Here is a 16,196-nt window from a genome sequence, read left to right on the forward strand (position 1 = left end):
TTGATTTTTATCTCTGAAGGGGGTGATAAATCATTCGAGGGGATGTGTTCTCGGACACATGTCTTCACATGTTACCGAGTGGATGCGGGCGGTGTTGGTAGGGGTGGCGTTAAGCCCGCTTGTTAAGCAGCGAACGATCGCTGCTTAGCGAGTGGTACTGAATCAGGATTCTGTTAGCTTCTTTAATGTTTGAGCAGTTTGTCAGGTGACTGTTAATGACTTAAAATCATGCTCACTATCATGGACTACCGTGGCAACCACAGCCACATGGCACCTTATTTATTTAGATACCCGCTGTTTGTTTTATCATTTTACTCAATTGATGAGTGAAATCAGTATTTTTTTTTTATATTATTAAAACAATATGGTCCAAACATTGTTAAATTAAGTGCAAGCGTATAGTGTAATTAAAAAATACATTTTCTTATCTTTCTTTTTGTTCTATCAAGAAACATACTCCTATTGTAGTCGCACAGACTACTGCCAGTGAGACACAGGCTTGGTTATAGATCTTTGCGGTTTTACATTGTATGTCTCTAGTGTATGCTGCATGTGTTGTGTGTCCTCTGTCTGTATGCGGATCTTCTAAATTAAATGTTTGTGTTTTCCAAGTTTTTTAGCACTTACTTAAACAAATCACATGTTACAAATAAGAACCCTGGGTTTGCAGGCTGTGATAAGACCTATACTGTACAGTATATGAAGCTCCCTGACTTATTTCCTGCAGTCATCCTCAGGATCTCAGGCAATGAACTGCACAGTCATGCCATATTATCCTGAAGAAGGAGGTGACATCCTCCTCTAAGACATTACTCCCAATTAGAAGTGCGGATCGGGATCTTTCAGTATGTCCAGTAAACTGGGCATGGCCTCACTACAAGTGCAAGGTACTAGCGAGTGCCATACACATGCTCCTTGTTATTATTAAGCTGGAGCCAGAACTAGCGCTCCACAAATTGTCTTCAGTGATCTGTTAAGCAGAGCAAGGGGTGAGATGTGGCCTCCAAAATTCCCCTGTGGCCTGAGGGTGAGACGGTGGTAAAGAAGGGTGGGGAACAAATAACATGAGTTTAGCGCATAAAGTGCTTGCCTACTTCTTTTGTATCCTCTCTCGGAGCAGCCCAGAGAGGAGACTTAGCTCCACTTCGGAGAGTGGGGACGAAGACTGACCTCATCTAGCCCCGTTCTCTCCCCAAAGAGCCATGGATGCTGGTATTTAACTGATAAAGTATGGGGATTGTGGTGAGGGGGTCTTGGGCGACACAGGAGGCTTGCCCACCATGTCATTTCTAAAGGATAGGCAAGTATGGTTTGGTACTGGGTGCAAATCGGTAGCTTACAGTCTGAATGCAGTTGTGTAGACCTCCAGGTTCATGAAGAATCCCCACTGTAGTTATTTGTTAACTAAAAATTTGTACTTATTTTATTGCTAACAAATGTGAATGCCATATTTGGCATTAGTGACATGGAAACCATTGGCTGCTTTGTAACACTGAGTTTATTACGCCTGCAGAAATCTTCATCCAATAGGGTGTATGTATAGCTGGGAAACACAATGGAGAAATGGCATTAGGGACCACTCCTATATGCTTTTTATCCTTGTAATTCTCTCCACATTTTCAAAGCTGCAAAGGTCGGATCTCATGATGAGGTGGGGTGAGGGCATTTGATCAAACAGCAACCTCTTTCTTTGGTCATGGAGTTGGAACCGACAGCCGGGACGGTCTGTGGGATTCCTCCCTCACAGTAACAATCACATTACCCTTTGTGATGTTCATTTGGAATCTGGCAGCTACATACGGCGGTGGATGTACATTATTAGACGTTGGTATTTATGGAGTGCTGTGACTAACATCGAGCGGTTTTTGAGCACCACCCATAACCCCTGATGTCCTGCAGATGGGTAGTCATCAAGATTTTGTCTGTAACATGAAAAAAGAGAGATTTATAGAAAGAGCTATTATAAATATACATGGAGATAGGGCTGGTTGCCTTATGCATATGCGTATTGAATATTGAATGGAAACCTTTTTCGTATTGACATCCAAGATATTGCTAAAAGTTGGCTGGTTAAAAAAAAGTACAGGGTTAACAATTTGTTTATTGCAACATCCCTTAACGCTTCGAGTGCCAAGTAAATTTGTCAAAATAGGTGTGAAAATTGCCAAGCAAACATTTGTATGCATCGTAATGACCGGTAATGTTTCCTTATATAGGAAATATAATCTCTTTTGCACCACATTTGTTATTTGAGTTTATATAACAAATGTGAGCGACGCTGGTATTTTTAGCCAATATTTTGAATACCTCTCAGAAATGTTTGCTTTCAAAGGGTTAAAATGGTGACCCGGCCTCTTTGTACATCTATGGGCTATGTCTTCTCTGCTGTTAGAGAAAAGTCACCTAAGGCTTGGAACGTGCGTTTCTGTGTGACAGACTCAGGCAGTGGCGCCGGAACGGGGGGGGGGGGGGGGGGGGCGAGGGGGCAGCTTGCCCCCCCCAAAATTACTGAGGCGCTAAAGCAGGGCCGGCCTGTAAGTGTGGCGGTACGGGGTGGTACGGCGTACCGCTAAGATATATGTTGCCGGTACCCCGTACCGCCATAAAACACTAACCAGAAATGTGATCACTGCGCATGCGTAGGATCGCGTGATGACGTGCGTGCGCAGAGGACGGGTCACGGGGAGACGCCAAAGCCGCTGCAGCCCGCTCCTGACTGCGGCAGAGAGGACAGGAGACCACTGGTAATGGTAAGATGGCAGCCGCCATAGTGCAATTGTTACATAGTTACATAGTAGGTAAGGCTGAAAAAAGACTTGCGTCCATCTAGTTCAACCTGGTATATCCATTGCTGATTTGGTAGGTTCTGGTATTTTACAGACAAATTATATTTCTTATTTGTACCCGTGGATGTTTTTCTCCAGTAAATGTTTGTCCAACTTTGCCTTGAACGCATTTAATGAGCCAGCCATTACCACCTCTCTGGGAAGAGAGTTCCAGAGTTTGACTGTTCTGACCGTAAAGAAATTCTTTCTACTAGCTGAATGAAATCTTTTTTCTTCTAATCTATACTCATGCCCTTGCGTCCTAGATTCCTTTCTAGTAGAAATTAGGGTGTGTGACAGTTCCTTATATTGGCCCTTGATATACTTGTACATGTTGAGCATGTCCCCCCTTAAACGTCTCTTTTCTAATGTAAATAGTCCCAAATTGCTTAATCTCTCCCCGTAGCTTAAATTCTCCATTCCCCTAATAAGCTTTGTTGCTCGCCTTTGGACTTTTTCTAATTCTATGATGTCCTTTTTATAGTGTGGGGCCCAGAACTGTACTCCGTACTCTAGGTAAGGTCTCACCAATGCTTTATATAGTGGCATAATTACCCTTGAGTCCCTAGTTTCCATTCCCCTCTTAATACATGCCAGAATTTTGTTGGCCTTTTTTGTAGCTACATTACAATGGGCACTACATCCTAGATTAAGACCCAATTGTGTCTTGGGTATAGAGGGATCCTTGCGATCAGGAACCGGGTTGGGGGAGCGGGGGCGCTCGGTCTGGTGTCCCCACAGCTATGCACGTTTTTGGTGTGGAAGGAGCTGCTGGAGTTGGAGGAAATATCACGACAAGATCCAGCAGCTGCGCCGGTCCATCCTCTTAAGCCCCCCCCCCAGCAAATATTTGACTAGCTTTTATAGTTGACAGGCTGCAAAATAGTGTTGTTGTTGTTGCTATGACCCCGCTCCCACTGTCTTGTTGTGACCTCCCCGCCCTGTCCCCACTCTCAATTAATGTGACCTCCCCCTCCCAAGTTCAACTGTCCTGCCCTATAATGTGACCTCTCTGCCCTTACTGACCTGTAATGTGACCTGTCCTGTCCCCCACTGTCTTCTGATGTGACGCGACTGTCCTGTAATGTGCCCCCCGCTGTTAACTCTGCATTATGTTATTTTGTTACTAATAAAACTATAGTGTTTTTCTGTTACTCTATTACTATTGATGAAAACATATTTCATTAACTATCAGGGGGTAACATATAGCAATTTAGGGGGCGCCAAAATGAGATTATATCTTGCCCCCCCCCAACCTAAAAACGTTCCAGCGCCCCTGGACTCAGGCCATGGTCAATGGACCCCCTGGTTTGCAGGCCTAGTGTTATAAGACAATAACCACCACCACCCTCTATTACTGGTCCCCTGTCTTCTTAAGGGAATGCTCCTTACAAACATAAAGTCTAGACACAAATGCAGCTATGATAATTGTTCTATACATGTGTGTGGCAAGCATAGTATATTAATGAAAGGTGGAAACTCACCAGTGACGCTAGGTTTGATCCAAATGCTCATATAGGGGTGATTCAGACCTGATTGCATGTCCCTGAGTACGCAGCACCCAGCATTCAGGTAGATGCTGCCCCACCAGAGTGAAATTAATGTGATTGCTGCGAGATTGGGGGGGGGGAGGGACAGCTGCAAATCTGTTCACAGCCATGCTATGATGTTCAAAACCCATCGTACCTCATCATTGAATGATTTTTTACACTGGGTTCCAGTCATCGCAGGCTTAGAATAGCCAGAGACTTATTCGGTGGCTGCGATTAAAACGGGCAGCGTTTGTCCTTGATAAAGCTGGCGTTGGGTCCACTGAAACGCTTCGGTCGTTTTCCAGATCCTTGACCATTATTGTTGGACTGATTTGTTGGACTCACCTGCTGACCACTTGGTCCCCCAAAAATTCCGGAGGTCTTTGGCTCAAATTCCTGGCACATACGGATACAACTGGCTGCGAGGTTGTAGGGAGGCTCACAACATCAATAGCCACTCCCTCGTACGGCTTCCAGGATACTTCAAGCCATGTGGACTCCATCCAAATCGGGACTGCTGCTATTGTGGACAGCGCAGGTTATATCTTTCCACTCTTGGGTCATTCACACAAAAATTAAGTGATCTGGATATTATTATTGCTGCGGATTTTACATATTCATTTTTATTTTTTTATTTTTCTTGTTTATTGATATCATGTTTTATTAAAATATAATAATTAAAATTGATTCACCCGTCTCTATCATTGAACGCTGCTTTTATTTCTTTTGTGTTTGCAGTGTAAACGGGTAACCTAGGTCCATGCGACCCGTTCACTGCAATGGAATAGCGGCACTGGGAGATGCTCTCATCTCACAGCGCCAGCCCAGAACCCTTCCATGGTGATGTCACTTTAACACACACACACAACCCCCCCCCCCCGTCTTTTTGGTATGATACCTCTTTCACACTGCACTTTTTAAACGGTATATTGACTTTTTGTCATTTCAAAACGTTTAAGGCTGCAGTGGGAAAGCGCCAGAGTTGATTTACCGGTTAAAGATAACCGGTATTTCAAAACGTTTAAAAAGCAGAGTCCTACACGTTTCAGAACCGTTTTTTATGCCGTGAGAATGGCTCTGAAACGGTATTTAGTAAAAACAACAGATTACAGACCTGTGGCTGTCCCCTGCATTCTGCCTTGAAACATTTTCAGGGGATTAAACGGGTTGACTGATGTGAATGGTACTTAAACGGTATTTAAAACGATAATCTACTGCAATGTGACGGCTCAGACCCGTTTTAAATACCGTTTAAAAATACCGTTTATTTAAACGTTTTGGCAGTGTGAAAGCGGTATAAAAGAGGTATTACTATGAAACACCTGCTGAATTGAGTTGTAATAAAGTAAATATATTGCAAAAGTGCTTTAAATCAATTGTATCACACACACACACACACACACACACACATTACAACTACAGTATTTAGATATTCTTATAAAGGTAAAAGGCTTCCTTCTCGGACTGTAAGCAAACGGTAAGCTATCCTCTGCTAGCCAATCGGTGTACTGTTTTCAGTCTGCATTGTGTTCTAGAGTCAAAAGCAAAAAGTGTATTACAGTAAAGCAATAATATTGTTGCTTACACGACTTGATCAACAACACATATCAATGTAACTGCAAACATAGGATACTTTTAAATTCTGAGCAATATGTTTTGCATTTAATGCATAATAGGAATATGAGATGAAAGGATGTGTCATGTAAACTCCGCTGAGGTCATTTTCTAATTTAACGCATTTTACAAACATTAAAAAAAAGAGAGAGAGAGAGAGAGAAATAGTTGTGTGTGTGTTTTTTATTGGCATGTTTAGCTACATCTGGCACTATGGGCAGCAGAGCCAACGTGGAAGTCGGAGCCAAGTATACTTTGGCTGTATTGTAGTAGAAAAGCTAAAACATTAAACAGCACTGACATATGATGAAAGCTGGAGAGCCACTTTCAACCTCTTCTCTCTGAGTGTTTTTTTGCTATTGTTTTTCAGAGATTATTATGTTGTATATTGTGGCAGATCAGAAATCTGCAGAGCTTTTGAAATGGGAGTAATATATGAAATCCAGTAAAGAGATGTGTGAGGGGAAACAGAATATTTTATTTAATGAAATCTGAAACAATGCTGGAGACTTAGTAAAAGCCGGATCTAGTGAAGGGCACCATGTGTGCCTTCTGGAGCCCAAAGAAGGGAGTTGCAACAATTTTGGTTTTGTTAAACTGTAGAACGCCTAAAGCTGTTCAGGATCCCAGACCATTCGCAATTTGTCGTCGTCCCCCCAGATTAAACGCTACTGTAACCCTATTCTATATGCAGTTACTCCCCCTGTGCCCGCACCCTTCGACCGGAGCTTTCTGCCGACCGCCGTGCTAACATCACTGGGGATGGTGAGCTGGAATGAGCACCGGTTTGAGCACTCAAACGGGACATTGAATCCGGCTTGTTAGTTTGGTTGTGTTTAGCCGTTATGAATGCAATATGCGCAAAAGGAAGATCAACTGAAGATCGCCCTGCGATCTCCAGACAATTTAGAAGGGACATTGGGCGAGATAAAGCAGTTAAATACTGTTCTTTGTATGAAAGGTTAGCTTTTATGTTTTTAATTATTATATTAATGCGTTCCGTGACATATTTTCTTTCCATATCACATTGTTCATAACTCGGCAGTTGCCGGGATGCCGAACGTAAGTATACTGGGGGGCGTTGGGGTCTGGCTGGGAAGGGGTAGGTTTAGTCACTAAAGGAGAATTAGATGTAGGTTGGTGGTGGTGGTGGGGGGGGGGTGTAACGCACTTAGGGGTAGGCTGTGGGTTTGAGTGTTAAGGTTTAAGCAGCGGGATACAGGGTTAGGGTAAAGGTCTATACACACTGGGCGATTATGCCCAGCATGTATGGACAATGATGTTCGTTGTCATCTCTGGGGGGAAAGCCGCTCAGTGCATACACACTGAGCCACTTTCCCCCTGCCCGGTGCTGTCAGCAGGGGGCAGATGGCTTTGCATAGCACAGCACTATGCAAAGCTGTCCTCAAAGCTGCTCATTTGCTGGTATTACCGGTAGTTGAGCGGCTTACCCGGCGATGATGAGGGAGCGCGCAGCAGCGCTCACTGTTCATCGTCGGGCCATACACACTGGGCGGGTTTGAGCTGAAAGCTGCTCAAACTTGGGCTTTTAGGCTGTGTTGAGAGGGTTAGAATTAGGGGGGTAAGGGGGGAGGGTAAGTGTATTTACTTGTCCTGATAGATAGATGTATAGATCTTATAACATAGTAAAAAGAGCAGCAAACCATAACAAGCAATGATTTGGGAGGTGTATTTACTAAACACCATCATGTTATGATTCAGGGCCTATAACAGACAATTACGCATAGACAATATTTTTTTTAATTCATTTTTAAATGTTAGTAAATGTGTGTTCCTGAAGCCCAACATCCATTTAGATAGATTTTTATTGATTTAAAAATGCTTTCAATCGATTAAAACCTGCTTTTTGCACAGGTCTATGTCATGAATCCTATTAGACTAACTTTAGATTCTCATTATTATATTTAGGGATTATGTTACATTCACTTCACATGTGTGCTTAGTACAAGTGATGTTGTGAGAACCGTTTATGTCACAGTTGGACAATGTGCGTATTGCTTGCTTTTGGTGACGACTGTGAAATCAGGCAAATAGTGATTAAGGTTCTGCAGAAAAACACATGAAAGGTGACTTGTCCTAGTCACATGTTCCCGTGTCACGTCTGAATACACGTCTCACTTAATTTACTAGTGATCTCGTTCTGCGAAAGCTTCAGTTTAGGTGACATTGATGGACACATGTTGAAAGAGTAGAGGGGTCAGTGCCATGAATTCAGAGGGCTACTTCCTTTCAACTTGGTTACAGTCCAGTCTGGTTGTGACTGAAATTGTTAGCAAAATATATGAAATGTGTAGGTGGTCTCTGCTGAACGAGCCGCAGACGTACGTGCACGGTAGAACTTAATTGGAATTTAATTGTAAAGGTCACAGCTTGACTTATTGCAGGCGCTGGGCTCATAACCCAAAGGTCGCACAATTCAGTCTTCTTTGTGTTTTAATTCATGCCGCCCTTCAATGTTTCTGTTCTAAGAACCATTTTATTTTAAAAAAAAATAATAATAATTTGCTAATCTTTTGTATGAGAATACCACCAGGTGTATCATTATTGCCGTATTTATTTATTAACAGTTTCTTACATAGCGCACATATTCCGCAGCGCTTTACAGAGAATATTTGAACACTCACATCAGTCCCTGCCCCAGTGGAGCTTACAATCCATGTTACCTACCACATGTACAATCTATATTCCCTACCACATGTACACGCACACACAGACATTCTAGAGTTAATTTGTTGGCAGCCAATTATCCTACCAGTATATTTTTGTATTGTGGGAGGAAACCGGAGTACCCGGAGGAAACCCACGCAGGTACGGGAAGAATATACAAACATTTCATGTATGCCAGAATAACAACACAAGACTTGATTTTTGTTTTCATTCCTGATATGATTATTGGTCACGGATTAAATGGCTGATGAATAGTTTAAAAAATAATTGGGCAAACTCCGCTAGGTACTATTATCCGAGGAGACGAGGAATTCTTGCAGAGCGTCTGTATGTACAGGTATTGATTAAATTAGGCATATGTGCACTTTTAAACAGGCAGCTGGTGGGCGCAGCACTATACTTATGCCCTTATTCTGATTGCTTCGCTAGGACCCGTGCACGGGCCCAAAGTGAATGTACCAAACCAACTAAGCCTTGCGAATGGATCGCACGCGCCACCCATTCGCACACCAAATTCTGGCCTCGGCATGCAAATGGATGTTTTATGTGAACGATGTGAAAAAAGCGCTCACCCTTGTACAAGTATTCTAGACCACTCATACAAATGAGCGAAGAAAAGCAGGGATATGGGCGGTCAGCTGACATCCGGTTAAGTCAGCTGTCCGTCCGCTACATGCACGTCACGACAGCATTTACATACGCCCATGAAACGCGGGCATGCGTGCATATGGTAATGACCCTGCTCAGGCCGCAACGCCCCTCTCCACCCCCTGCTCGGAAGGCCAGGAGCAAGCACTTTGCCACCGGACTTCTCGCCGAGTCACACACTCTCTGTGTACAGACATGCGCAGAAATGGTTCTGCCCATACGTATATGCACAACATCGGTACGCTGCCCAAATTTGCGTCTGAGCGAAGCGATCTGAATAAGGGCCTTAATATACTTAAGCTGGCCATACACTAGGGCGATATCGTGTATGAATGCACAATTTTCACAGGTTGTGCGATCGATTGTGTGCACATCGTGAGGTACTGTATATAATTTCAATGCATGGTCCCGCAAGGCATGAGGTCGATACTCAGATCATACTGTACTGTAAGCAGATTGTATGTGCTTTCGTTCTAGTCTATGGCCAGCTTCACACCCATCATATGATGGTGATATTGTAACATATAAGGCCATGACAATGATGTAAACCTCTACAATACAGTCAATGCTCATGTATTATGCTAATTTACACTATTATTATTATTATTAATGAGTGTTATTTTTAATTATAATGTTTAGATCTACCAATAAGCTAAACAAAAATTGCCACCACCTATTTGGACCCTTGTAGCAAGAAAGTTTTTATCCCCAGCATTGTACAGCCCCCCAAAACACGCTGCCACATTTTGACTTATGGTTGGCACAACCCTAGATAGATAGAGTTCTTATTGCCGATTGGCTGATTTTGTGGTATTACTCAATATTATATTACGAACAATGAAATTTGTATATGATCGTTCCTATATAAATTAAAATAAACATACTGTAGGATAATGAGGGTGAACTTCTGCACAAGTGGTGCAGTAGCTACATGACCAGTCTTGGCCAGTCTTGGCCACTTCTGTGGCAGCGCACCCTCAAATGGGGTCCACTGGACAAACTATTTGGTCTGCAGATCCAGGATTCTTAGCCACTTAGGGTTTGGTAGACAGAATTTGAGCAACTACTATCCAACCTGGCCATCATAATACAACACCAAGTAACCCAAGCCGCCTCCTGCTCTCAAGTTAGCTATTGGTTCAACGACCGTTCCGAATCCTTACTCAGGACAATGTTTTCATGGAGTATCAAGTGGATGGATCCTAATAAGATGCCTAACCACAGTCATCCTGGCATCCAACTCAATGTCCCGCATGGCAGCCATATTTTAACCATTCTGTGCATCTCCGGTCTCTGGATAATTTCTTGCAGGAATTTTCGCCAGTAATTCATCAATAATACAAATAAATGAGCTATAGGCATATTCACCAATAATGCCGGAAACGCTTCGTGTTCGAGTTTTGTTTTATATGGTATATATTCTACAGTATCACCTCTAGAGTGCAAATCAAATTAATGTAATCACTGGTATATGTAGGTAGCATAGTTAGAATTCTCATGCCCTGTGAACAAGGATCTCAATAGACGTTTCATATGTTTAGAATGTTTTTCCTTTTACAAGTATAAATATTTACAGATAGATTTCTTTTTTTTTTGTGGAGGGGGGAACGTCCTGAAAAACCACTTTGAAATGACAGTCTGTCAGCAAATCTGTCAGTGGTTAGGATGACTGCTTATAGAAAAAAAAATTGAAAATCTCGGTGTGCAGGAGATAAAAATAGACTGGATCCGAAATCTAAATTGTAAGAGACTTTTTGTTTTGCTAATCCTGAAATGTTCATTTAACATTCTGTGCTTAGTAGGGGAATGGAAACCTAATCTTTATTTAGTTTACTGTCAGTTGAGGAAGCCATTGATCTATTTAAGGTCTGAAACTTCTGGGGATACAGTTTGGGAGTGAAAGCTTAACCCATTAAGAGCCTGAAATGACATTTTTCCGCTCAATGAGTTTTGGTAAACGCAGAACATGCAATGCTGCGGCAAGGTACAATCTGGATGAGCAGCCTTCAATTTAATGAAGCTGCATACAATATATGAGTTTTCTTTTATATAGAGCTACTTTTCATATACTGTATGTGTTACCTAGAAAAATAGAATTTTGGCTGCAGATGAGAACCATATGGACTGCCTGTTAGGGTATAAGGGTTATGGCAGTAGGCCTAACGGTGTGTCGGAGCCCTTGCAGGGGTGCTTCAGGTTGGTGGTCCAGAGCCATTTCAAATTATTTATGGTCAATGAAATAGGCAAAATCAGTGCTTGTGGCTGCCAATTATAAAATATGTGGGTAAACAGAAGTGAAATGTTCCTCAACCAATAATTGGACATTTAATCACAACTTATTTAATTGAATGTTTTGACTGAAATTCTCAGTATCGAACGATTGGTCTAGGAGTGCCGTGAAAAATATTCTGTAGGGTGCCGTGATTCAAAAAGTTTTGGAACTACTGAGTTATGGTATTAGGGATAGGGTATTATTGTTGTTTTTTCAGTAACGATTGTTTTGAGGGATGGGGGGTTAGTGTATTCCCTATAGGATATCAGGGTTGTGTTATCAGTTTGGCTTAAGGTATTTGGGTTAGAAATTATGGTTTGGTATGCCTGGCTCCAGATATGCCGCTTGAGGCTAGCTTTTTGAAGAACCTGCTCTGCCCTACAGGCCTTCCATAATACACACCCACTTTCAGGTTTCTTCTGTACTTTTTCTTGAATCCCCAGTAAAGCTGTTGGGATCACACAGGCAGTTTATTGATTGGAAAATGAGACAAATTTTAGACTCTTGTTTGAAGTTTGGACTGTTAAATGTCTTTAAATGTCCTAACTTGCAAATTCACGGTAGTGACCAAGGAAAAATGCAAATAAAGTTATTTAAAAATGAAAGTACTACTGCAATAAATATATCTGAAAAAGATTTTTATAGTTTAATCCTTTTATGACCCTTTGATAATTGCAATGTATCCCAGTGATGCCACTGGTAAAGAAAAGATAAATGAGACCCTCAGTAACCTAAAATGGTTTGGTAATTTTTGTCTTCAGTACATAAAGCATTGTAGCGCGTAGACCAAAACATTGTGATTTGTTCTAATTTGATATTTTGATACTCTAGCATCTGCCGGAAAACTTTCACAGTATTTTTATACATTTAAATGTAGATTGGGATTTGAATAGCAACCATCATCACAAAACGGTACACAATACATTTTTCAATGTCCATTTAAATGGAAAGGGGTCATAATGGGTTAATACAACCATGTCTACAAATAACAGATCATGGTGAATAAATAAAATTTACAGTACACAGATATATCCTAAATCATAAATTTCGATAATACCCCAATAAGCAAAGAATATTTAAAGTTTAGGTGTTTGAATAATCCAGTAATGTTGGTTACAAATAATAGAAGCTAATTTAATTGTTCAAGGTATTAACACAAAAAATAATTTAACCCTCTCAAGGCCAATGTCTAGCCAGGCTCAACATCTCTAATGCTAGTAGCAGAATTAATGGCGAGCCACTATAAAATAAGAACATTAACAACATTCAACGTTCAATGAAAAATTTTTTATTTTTTTTTTTGGAAAAAAAAAAATTACAATTAATTTAAACATTTAAACCAGACTGTTTGAATTGCAAAAACAAATTTGGACTGCAATGTTCTATAGCAGGGGTTGCCAACCGGTCAGAGGTAAAGAGACGAAAAATATCGGCAGTCAAGCCAAAGAGCCAACATCATGCGCGCAACTAAAGTCGTGGTCAGCGGAGTGGCCAGGGGCGTGGTTATCTGACACAAGGGGGAGTGGCTACATGACAGAACTTTATGCCCCCAGTGCCAGATATGCCCCCCACAGTGCTAGGTATGCCCCTAGTGCCACACATATATGCCCCACAGTGCCAGATATCATATGCCCCACAGTGCAACACATACTGTATGCTGGAGGGCCCAGCTTCCTAACAAAAGGGCCCATCTATTATCTGAGGGGCCAGGAGGGCCCAACAAAGAAATGAGCCACAGGCCAAGAGAGCCCGACTAATGCACCCACAGGCCGGAAGGGCCTGAATGTGCCCACGACACCCGGTGGTCTATGGTGGGTAGGTGGCCAAAGGCCCCTACCTGGTGTTGGGAGAGGCCGCGGGGAGGAGCTTAGTCAGCTCTATTGCATCCCACCCCCACTGGCCTCTCTGGCCGCCATCTTCTGCCGCTGGCCAGCGGTGACGCATGTCTTCTTGCAGAAGGCGCCGGAGATCTTGTCTTGATCCCGGCGTCTTCTGGCCTCTTTAGCGGCCGCCGGACCTCTTCTCCCCGCCGCGGTCTTCTGCACCGTCCTCTGGCGGCTTCTCGCATCTTCAGGAGTGGTCCGCCGGCGTGGAGTCGTCTTTTTCGCCCTCCCGGAGGCGTCTGACGTTAGACGCCGGGGGCGGGGCGGAGTATGGCGCGGCGAGCGCTGATTGGCTCGCCGTGGCCATTTCCTATTGGCCGCCAATTCGGGGGCCCTGATTGGCTCCCGGACAGCGGGAGGTTCAAACCGCCGCGAGCGGCGTTTTGAATTGGCAGCCGAATTGGCACCAAATTCAAAACCCCGCTCCGTCCACCGCCGCTTCCCACTTCATTAGTGGCGCAGGGATCAGACAGCTGATCTCTGCCCCAGAGGAAGCTGTGTCCCGTGGGGGACACAGCTCTGTCTCTCCCTGTCCCTGCTCCAGTGCTTGGGGAGCTGTCCCAGCACTGGGGCACATCTCTACACAGGAGCCGCACATTACAAGGGGGCGAGCCACATGCGGCTCGCGAGCTGCGGGTTGGCCACCGCTGTTCTACAGGGTAATAAGGTCCATTACATTACTTCCATATGTAAGCATCCACATAGTGGGCGTATAAAGGTATATGTAGCCCTATTAATAGCTTTCTTGGTTATACAGATAATGTAAAAGCATGCATCTTGATTACACTACTGCAATGATTTCTCACCACACACAGGGGCTGATGCAGAGTAGAATTTTTAGTTCACTTTTAAACTACTTTTTAATCTAATCACAAATGGACCTTTGACAAATTGTATGAGCTTCACACATTTAAATGTATCTTAAATTGACTGAGCCAAACTGAGCTTCTCTGAATATTAGTTCTCCGAATAATTAGTTTGTTTTTTTAGGAATCCAACTTTTAAATGTAAATCTAGGTTTGTTGGAGAACACAGCAGCAACTATTTCCAAAACTTACCTATTGTTTACCAATTAATTTTTATTTTATATGTCAACCTATAAATCTTATTTATTAATACATCTGACCTATCATCCATAATATTTTGTTCTTTCTGTCCTGATGTTCATATTTTTGTTTAGCTTGTAGCTCTATCTTGCTAACTGCTTTTTGGCTTTGTTTAGCAAGAACGGTTTGTCCTGATTATATTTATTTTGGACAAATTGGTCCAACCTGGCTAAAGATTCATGCTGAGAAACTGATAATACTGTATGCATAATTTTCTTCTGAAACTGCAAAATTCCTCTTCAGAACATTGGCTAATTATGCAAAACTATTGGACAATCTAAAACTATTTTCATAAATAGGATTACATTTTTTTTTACAATAACTATTGTCTTATCCATCACATCATATATATATATAGAGAGAAGAAAGGTGTAGAGGTGCGCTCAGGGGGTGGTTTCACCAGTCCACAATTTGTAAAAATACAGAATATTTATTCTTTACAGTAAAACAGTTTAAAAATATACAAGTTTTGAAATCGTTTACAATAATTTTCGTGGTTCAGTACAAGACTTCAATCAGAGGTGCAACATGATCATACGAAAAACCCTACGCAATTCGTCCCCTAGGGCAGTGGTTCCCAAACTTTTTCAGTCCAAGGCACCCTTTGGGTCTCCATGACTTTTTCAAGGCACCCTTATGTCAAAATAATTACTGAACTGTCCCTTTCATACCAAGAAATACCTGTGTTAAGGGGCCCACACACATAGTAATGCTGAAGCATTCTGATCGATGCTAGATCACTCAGAATGCTTGAGCACATAGCGATCTGCCAGGACCAGAGCATGCTGGATATTAATCCTCAGGTGGCAGCGATGCTGTGGCCCCTACACACGGAGCCATTTAGGGGAATTATTTAAGCGATCTAGTGAGATTGCTTAGATAATGCCTGTATATCGCTATGTGTGTAGGCTGGTGTAAAAGGGGTATAAGTCACTTGTACCTCTTTCACATTGCAAATGTCAAGTTGCACCTGGGATTTGGACACTGGTCTGTACAAGGATTGACCCAGGTCAGGGGCGTAACCAGGGCTGGCAAAAGAACTCTTGGGGCCCCCTATCCCCTCAAACGCTTTAACCCCCTACGGCCTGCGCTCTATCACATTGACACCATCCCTCACCCTGTGAACTGTGCCCTGTCACACTGACATACTCCCTCAGCCTGCGACCTGTGCCCTGTCACACTGACATGCTCCCTCACCCTGCGACCTGTGCCCTGTCACACTGATGCCCTCCCTCACCCTGCGGCCTGCGCTCTATTACAATGACATGCTCCTTTACCCTGTGGCCTAGACTCTATCCCACTGATGCACACCCTCACCCCGCAGTCTATCACACTGAAGCTCTCCCATACCATGCGACTTGCACTATAGTAACATGATGCGGTCCCAACCCCGTGGCCTGCCCTCTATCACACTGACACATTCCTTCATCCCACAGCCTGTGCTCTATCACACTAATGTCCTCCCTCACCCTACAACCCACAGCAATGCCCCTTACTCATAATGACCCTCACCATGACAGAGTGACTCACCTCCCATTGGTACACACTTACCCACCCTCCCCTGAGACTCAATTACCCCCTTCCTATTGTACACAGTTAAATCCCCTTCCATGTAACCCACAGTTACA

General features: G+C 42.9%; 1 protein-coding gene across 4 annotated transcripts in view; it reads left to right on the forward strand.

The window, feature by feature from the left end:
* Positions 1-16,196, forward strand: part of VPS13B (vacuolar protein sorting 13 homolog B) — a 790,826-nt gene that overhangs the window by 529,254 nt on the left and 245,376 nt on the right. The window lies entirely within an intron of this gene.

Source organism: Crinia signifera, chromosome 5 (assembly GCF_055691185.1).
Source record: "Crinia signifera chromosome 5, ASM5569118v1, whole genome shotgun sequence".
In the NCBI taxonomy this organism is placed as follows: domain Eukaryota; kingdom Metazoa; phylum Chordata; class Amphibia; order Anura; family Myobatrachidae; genus Crinia; species Crinia signifera.